At 38.0% G+C, this 8,364-nt stretch overlaps 1 non-coding gene across 1 annotated transcript; it reads right to left on the reverse strand.

Moving 5' to 3' along the window:
• Positions 1-7,989: 7,989 nt before the first annotated feature.
• LOC128296046 (small nucleolar RNA R71) lies at positions 7,990-8,096 on the reverse strand. The gene has a single exon (XR_008286594.1). It is a non-coding gene; the product is annotated as a small nucleolar RNA R71 (small nucleolar RNA).
• Between the last annotated feature and the right edge of the window lie 268 nt (positions 8,097-8,364).

The raw sequence follows: 8,364 nt of genomic DNA on the forward strand, positions 1-8,364 counted from the left end.
TGGCTGACAAATGGGATCGTTTTGGCTTGGGGTATAGGCCAGATACGAAGCAAAGGAAGAAGGAGCTGGAGAGGAAGTAGAAGAGACGAAGAGCACGATTGAGTGGGGCAGAGGTCAAGTGGGAATCAATGACTTTTCCCTATATATCCAATACATTCGTGTCAAGAGGAATTATCTATCCTAAACCGAAGATGACAAAAGAAAGAACGGCTGAAGATATGATGGAAAATCTGAGTATCAACGCCATATTTGAAGAGGGAGTGATGGAAGAAAACTTATCAGGCATTCGCCCTTATGAACCTGGAAGTGTTCTGAACAACTGGACTGTGGAAGAAATTCCTGTAGGTTTTAGATCTAATACAGAGTACTGTTAAAAGGACACTTGTTATTTTAAGCCTAGAAACAATAAGAATCTTTTTTGAAATAGGCTTATGTTCAAACATCTTTATTTTCAATAAAAATGCACTTTTGTGTCTCATTCTGGGCAAATGTTCTTTTATTCTTTCATTTCATCCATTATCATGCCATACAAATAAGCCACTCTTAGATTCATTTTTTGGATATGTCTTTCGTGTCTACAATAGGTCTCTAGATATCAACGATATGAGCGACGCTACTACAGACCAGAATCTCCTTTTGAGCGAGATATGTGTTTAGAGAGATCTCAGGATTTTGAAAATGACAAAGACCGTGGATTATTGTGACAGCCCTAATATGGCCCTAGTCGGAAAGTGGTTTTGGGACCACAAAATCGAGTCTCGAAAATAATTAAATGTTATATTTAGTGTTTATTTCATGTGAAAGTGCATGTGTGAAAATTTCATGCTTTGATTTTGCCATTTGTGAATGAAATTATGAAATAGGACTTATGTGAAAATTTTTAAAAATGCTATAGGCTAATTTGTAGTGGCCAAATAATTTGTAGAACAAAATAGGAGGATTTGCATGTCAAACCTCCCACTTTTATGTGTAGTGGCCGGCCATTTTGTTAATGGTAGACAACAGGTGCAATTTTTTTTATTGAAGTTATGGCATAAGTATGGCACAATTAATATATGTCAGATATGTATCATAAAAGGTTAAATAATAAGAATAACAAAAGGATGGAAAGGAAAAAGTTTGTCCATCTTTGTTCATCATAGCCGAAAATAGGAGAGCAAGAGAGGAGGAAGCTCTTGAAAAATTCGGTCACTTGGGGGAAGAAGATGCAAGCTCAAGAGCATAGAGGGGCAAATTCGGTTAAGGGAAAAGAGAAAATAATCGAATAGCCATTGTAATCGTTCGGTAACATTCGACGTAAGTTTTTAAGTGTTTAAGCTTGATTTCTTTTTATATGCCTAAGAGTTAAATTAATATGGCAAAGAGAATGTAAATTTTATTTAGTTAATGTACCGAATATGTAATGATTTAAAGCTATAAGCCGATTATGGCTATTATGCTTAAGCTGAATTTGATTTGGAAATTTGATGCACTAAATGAGTGTTACAATGAATAAACTATGCCGTATATGTGCTGGTAGAGATATCACTATTTGTGATTATTAAATATCTAAAGGAAACCATGATGTGTATAAAATTATTATTATTAGTCCTTTGTGGTAGCCGAATGTGGCTTGGTACTAGAGTGATTAAATGTAAACTTCGATGAGGTAAACTATTAAAAGTGTGGTGCTATAAGACTATGGGCTAGTACGATATGTGGATTCGTTCCGTAAAGTAATTATTCAGGTACGAACAACCTAATTAAGTACATGTAAATTAAATGAATTTGATGATTGATGTGAATCGAACATATAAGAAATGGTTTCATGTTTATGTTCAACTATGAGACCTTGTGTTAAATCAACAATCGATTTCGTTCAATACATTAAGTTGGTCAGGTATGCGATATGTACTTATGCATGTTAAATCAATTGGAATTGAATCATGAATGTGAATTGAGAAGCATAGGTAAAAATGCCTATGTCATCTATGTGAGTAAGGGTAAAACCATCGTAAATTATCGATAAGGATGGGCTATATGCGGAACCATCTTATAATTGCTAATTTGAAAGGTTGTGTGCGAATCAGTGAGCAAGATGTATTGTATTGAGATGATGCTTCAATGAAAATATACATATGTTCTTTGTGTTGAATGAATATTAAATTAAAGTTATGAGCCGTATGTGACTAGCATATCTAGTCGAATTTGATACTATTAACTGATGTACTAAGATATGTGTTCCAATGTGGAAATTAAACCCTATATGGTTGAAAGGATGAAAATCTTTGTTCATAGATATGTGTTTCAGTTATACATGATTGAAGTATAAGTTATGAAAGTGGGAAAGAACTGGTGAAATGTTATTCGGGCCTTTGAGCCTAGCAGGCTATAATGCCGGTGAAATGTTATTCGGGCTTTTGAGCCTAGTAGGCTATAATGCCGGTGAAATGTTATTCGGGCCTTTGAGCCTAGCAGGCTATAATACCGGTGAAATGTTATTCGGGCCTTTGAGCCTAGCAGGCTATAATACCGGTGACATGTTATTCGGGCCTTTGAGCCTAGCAAGCTATAATGCCGGTGAGATATTATTCGAGCCTTTGAGCCTAGCAGGCTATAATGCCGGTGAGATACTATTTGGGCTTTCGAGCCTAACAGGCTATAATGCTGGTGAAATGATATCGGGCCTCGAGCCTAGCAGGCGAAATGTCAGGGATTTGAGAAAAGTCTAAGACTAAGGTACCTCGTGTTAGATTGACAAATGAATATATTCAATACGTTAAGTGGGCTAGGTAGCATTATGTACTCATATGTGAGTTTGATTTGAAGTGAATCATAAGTGTGTAATGTGATACATATGTGAACAAATGTTATAACTATATCTATGATCATGATACATTTGGTCAATGTGTGAAAGTATGTGTGAAGGTATTTAATTTATTTATGTTATATGAATTCAGATTAAGTGTTATAAGAATGCTGAATGTGCATTATGTGCATGTGTATATTCGGCCAGATGGCAACATACCTAGAATATGGTCGCTTGAGAAATTGAATAATCGAAGTATAATTGCGTTTATTTGTTTGCATTGCTTAAAACTTACTAAGCTTATGAAAGCTTACTCCGTTGTTACATTCCTCTGTTTTATAGATTGTTGACTCCAGTTACCTGCTCGGGTTGGAGTTCGCCGGAGATATTATCACACTGTCGAGATCACGCTATTGTTGTAAGTAAATCCTAGTATTTCGAGTCTATGGCATGTATAGGGTTTTAATGTTGAGTATGTGATATTATAATTTAGCCAAAGGTGTTGGCTTGTATTGATAAAGTGTTTTGGCCATGTGAATTGGCCTATGTTGGCTAGTGATGTTTTGGGCCTCGTAAGCCCATATATGGGACAGATTGCATGTGAAAAGAAAAGTTTTAAATTGATTGAAATTTTTCGGCACGGTTTTTGTGGGATTGACTGAGTTTAAGTCGGGTAACACCTCGAACCCTGTTCTGGCAAGGGATTCGGGCGAGGGGTGTTACAATTATCTCCGGATTTGTTAAGGATGGTAGAACGGGAAGAGAAACAGATTCTACCCCATAAAAAGACAATTGAGAATGTGATCTTGGAAGAAGAGAAAGAGGTGGACATTAGAGCTTGCATAACTGAAGAAACAAGATGGGACTTTATTGAATTATTGCAAGAGTTCAAAGAAGTCTTCTCGTGGTCGTATCATGATATGCTTGGGTTGAGTATCGATATTGCAGTGTGTTGTATCCCTATAAAAGAGGAGTGCAAGCCAGTTCAACTGAAGCTCTGAAGGATGAGACCCGATGTTACAGTAAAAATAAGGGAAGAGGTCAAGAAGCAGTTTGATGTAGGGTTCCTACAAGTGGTTAATTATTCAGAATGGGTAGCCAACGTTGTCCCCATCCCTAAGAAAAACGAAAAAGTGCAGATGTGTGTAGATTACAGAGACTTAAACAAGGCCAGCCTAAAGGACAACTTCCCACTACCTTACATCGACACTTTGGTGGATAACACGGCAGGTTACTCATTGTTCTCCTTCATGGATGGTTTCTCTGGATACAATCAAATAAAGATGCATCCTGAAGACATGGAAAAAACCACATTCATAACCTTGTGGGGAACATTTTGCTATAAGGTGATGCTATTTGGGTTAAAAAATGCAGGAGCAACGTATCAAAGAGCCATGGTAACCTTATTTCATGACATGATGCACAAAAAAATTGAGGTTTACGTCGACGATATGATTGTAAAATCTCGAATTAAAGAGAACCACGTGCGAATTTTGAGGAAATTGTTCCTGAGGTTGAGGAAATTCCAACTAAAGCTCAATCTGACAAAATGTACTTTCGGAGCTAGGTCAGGAAAATTATTGGGGTTCATAGTCAGCGAAAGGGGAATTGAGGTTCCCAGACAAAGTCAAGGCTATACAAGAATTACCTCCGCCGTGCACTCAGAAGGAAGTTTAAGGTTTCCTAGGAAGACTAAAGTACATCACCGGTTCATTTCATAGCTAAATGAGAAATGTGACCTTATATTTCGCTTTCTCAAGAAACACAACCCAGGTGTGTGGGATGATGAGTGTCAGAAAACCTTTGACAAGGTTAAAAGTATTTGTCCAATCCCCTAGTACTAACGCCACCTAGTCCTGGTAGGCTACTGATACTGTATTTGACAGTATTTGACAATTCAATGGGATGTGTGCTTGGCTAACACGATGAGACAGGAAAGAAAGAAAATGCGATATATTACCTCAGTAAGAAATTCACTGAGTGTGAAATGAGATACTCGCTAATTGAGAAATTATGTTGCGCCTTGGTTTGGACAACTTGGAGATTGAGGCAGTACATGTTGTACCATACGACTTGGTTAATCTCGAAACTAGACCCTCTAAAGTATATGATGGAGTCAACTGCTTTAAGTGAAAGGATGACCCGATGGAAAACTTTTCTTTTCGAATTTGACATAGTTTATGTGAACCAGAAGGCTGCGAAAGGGAGTGCAATAGCAAATTTTCTAACCAGTAGAGCTCTAGAAGATTATGAGTCTTTGAACTTTGATTTCCCTACTGAAGATATAATGTATGTGGCAACTATTGAAGAGGGCGTTCCAGAGGATCATCCTTGGAAATTGAACTTTGACGGAGCATCAAACGCTGTTGGCAAAGGAATTGGGGCAATCCTGATATCTCCAAATAGAGATCATTATCCATTCACTTGAAAATTGGATTTTAACTGCAGAAACAATATGGTAGAATACGAAGCATGTATCATGGGAATCCGTACAGTCATAGAGCGCAAAATCAATGTGCTAGAGGTGTATGGGGATTCTGTATTGGTGATCTATCAGCTCAAAGGTGAATGGGAAACAAGAGACTCAAAGTTGATCAACTATCAAAAGTTAGTTCCAGAATTAATTGATGTGTTTGATGATATCACTTTCTGTTACCTCCTGCGAGATGAAAACCAAATGGCTGATGCCTTGGCTACATTAGCTTCTATGATCAGAGTAAATAAACGAGAGGATATGAAGCAGATCCAGATGAGTATTTGTGAAGCTCCAGCTTATTGCTGCAATATCGATGAAGAAGAGGAAAGAGATGATTATCCTTGGTATCATGATATTCTACTATATATGAAGAACTGTGTACCTTGATCAGGCAACTGAAAATGATAAGAAAACGTTGAGGAGGCTGGCCAGTGAATATGTCTTAGACGGAGAGATCCTGTATAAAAAGAGGAAGGATCAGGTGCTGCTAAGATGAGTAAAGAAGATCCTGGAAGGAGTTCATGAAGATACCAGCAGGATGCATGCCAATGGGTTCACAATGGCCAGGCAAATCATGAGATTCAAGTATTACTGGTCCATGATGGAAGGAGATTGTATCAGTAACGCTAAGAAATGCCATAAGTGCCAAATTTATGGAGACAAGATCCATGTGCCTCATTCACCTTTTCGTGTTATTACTTCTCCATGGCTTTTCCCAATGTGGGGCATAGACGTCATTGCGTCGATTTCACCGAAGGTTTCTAACAGACATCGATTCATCTTTGTGGTCATCGATTACCAAGTGGGTAGAGACTGCTTCATACGCCAATTCTCAAAGTCGGCGGTCAGCAAGTTCTTGAAGAAGGAGATCATATGTCGATATGGTATGCCAGAAAGGATCATATCTGATAACGCTTTAAATTTAAATAACAGCGTGATAGTAGAGGTCTGTAGTCAGCTCAAAATTAAGCACCACAACTCATTACCGTATAGCCTGAAAATGAATGATACAATTAAGGCGGCTAATAAAAATATCAAGAAGATCGTGGAGAAAATGACTAAAACCTACAAGGATTGGCATGAAAAGTTACCATTTGCTCTCTATGCCTATTGAACATCTGTCAAAACTTCTATCGGGGCAACACCTTACTCATTGGTTTATGAGATGGAGGAAGTTTTACCCATTGAACTCGAAATTCCTTCTCTCCGGGTTTTATCAGAGTTGAAGTTGGACGAAGCAGAACGGATCCAATCCCGATATGATCAACTAAACTTCATTAAAGAAAAGAGACTAAAAGCTATCTGTCATGGTCAAATGTACCAGAAGCGAATTATGCGAGCTTACAACAAAAGGATCGCCCTAGAGTATTCCATGAGGGGGACTTGGTATTGAAAAAGATCCCCTCTATGCAAAAAGATATCAGAGGGAAATGGATGCCAAACTGGGAAGGATTTTATGTGGTAAAGAAGGCTTTTTCTAGAGGAGTGTTGATATTAACTGAGATGGATGGTAAGAGCCTGCCTAACCCAATAAATTCAGATTCAGTTAAAAGGTACTTCACTTAATAGAAGAGGCTAAGGTGAAAACCCGAAAAGGGTGCCTTGAGACCAAAGGGGTTTTGAATTGAAAACCCGAAAAAGGACAATTCAAATTTCGATCGAAGATAAGGCATATTGATAAACCGTAATTTATACATATTTTTATCCTATGCTTAGGCAATTTATGGATGGTTTCTCTTTAGAATTGGTAATTCGATGCTCCTAATCCTTTAATTTCATGTTTTATACTTAGGTGAGCATAGGAGAGTATAAAGAACGAGAAACAGGTTGAAAATGGAGAAAATAGAGCCATGTGAAAAATTAACACGGCCTAGAATTCCTCATACGGGCGTGTCACACGGTCGTGTCCCTTTGGCAGAATTGAAGCATGACTTACACGGGTATACTACACGTCCGTGCCTGTTCAGTAGCCTTGACCATGGGCTAGAGTAATCGTACACGGACGTATCCCTGCCCAGACCAAGTATAACCCTATTCAGAAAAGGCCAATTTTGGGGGCTCTTAGGCATTCTAAAGCCTATTTAAACACCTGAAGAGGCACTTAGAAGGGGGACGCAGAGTAGGAAGCAAGGAATTACTCGAGGAAAACCGATTGATCCATCTCAGAAGTCGGATTCATCATCAAGACTGAAGATTCCCCTTCAAGTTCCTTCAGGAGTTTTGGGTTTTCTTATGTTTTGTTATCTTTATGCTTTTTAGATGTTTTCTTTCATAAGTATGAACTAAACCCCCTAAATACCTAAGGGGAATGAAACCTAAGATGGATCTTGTTATTATTATCTGAATTGTATGATAAATATTTGACTGAATCGAGCATAGTTAGACCTTCTTTAACAGGAACTGAATCGAGCATAGTTAGACTTGCTGTAGCTGCAAATACTTTTGAATTGAAACCTAACATAATTCAAATGATACAACAGTTTGTTCAGTTTGATGGTTTGTAGGACGAAGATCCCAACGCTCACTTGGCAAACTTTTTGGAACTATGTGATACATTTAAAATTAATGGTGTTTCTGATGACATCATTCGCCTTTTGTTATTCCCTTTTTCATTGAGAAACAAAGCTAAACAGTGGTTGAATTCGTTACCAGGGGGTCAATCACTACTTGGGAACAAATGACCGAAAAGTTTTTATTAAAATATTTTTCGCTGGCTAAAACGACTAAATTACGTAATGATATCTCTTCTTTTGTGCAGATCGATTTAGAAACACTCTACGATGCATGGGAGAGATACAAGGACCTTTTGCGAAGATGCCCTCACCATGGGTTACCACTCTGGCTACAGGTTCAAACCTTTCATAATGGCCTGAATCTTTCGACTTGACAAATGGTTGACGCGGCTGCTGGCAGAACTATCAATAATAAGACACCTAAAGATGCCTATAAATTTATAGAGGAGATGTCACTGAATAACTATCAGTGGCAAGTCATGAGGACAAAGCTAACGAAAACAGCTGGCGTTTATAACGTCGATTCGGTCACCATGCTCTCTAATCAGGTAGAACTCTTGAATAAGAAAATTGATGGTTTTCTTAGT

The sequence above is a fragment of the Gossypium arboreum genome, chromosome 7, assembly GCF_025698485.1.
Source record: "Gossypium arboreum isolate Shixiya-1 chromosome 7, ASM2569848v2, whole genome shotgun sequence".
Taxonomy (NCBI): Eukaryota; Viridiplantae; Streptophyta; class Magnoliopsida; order Malvales; family Malvaceae; genus Gossypium; species Gossypium arboreum.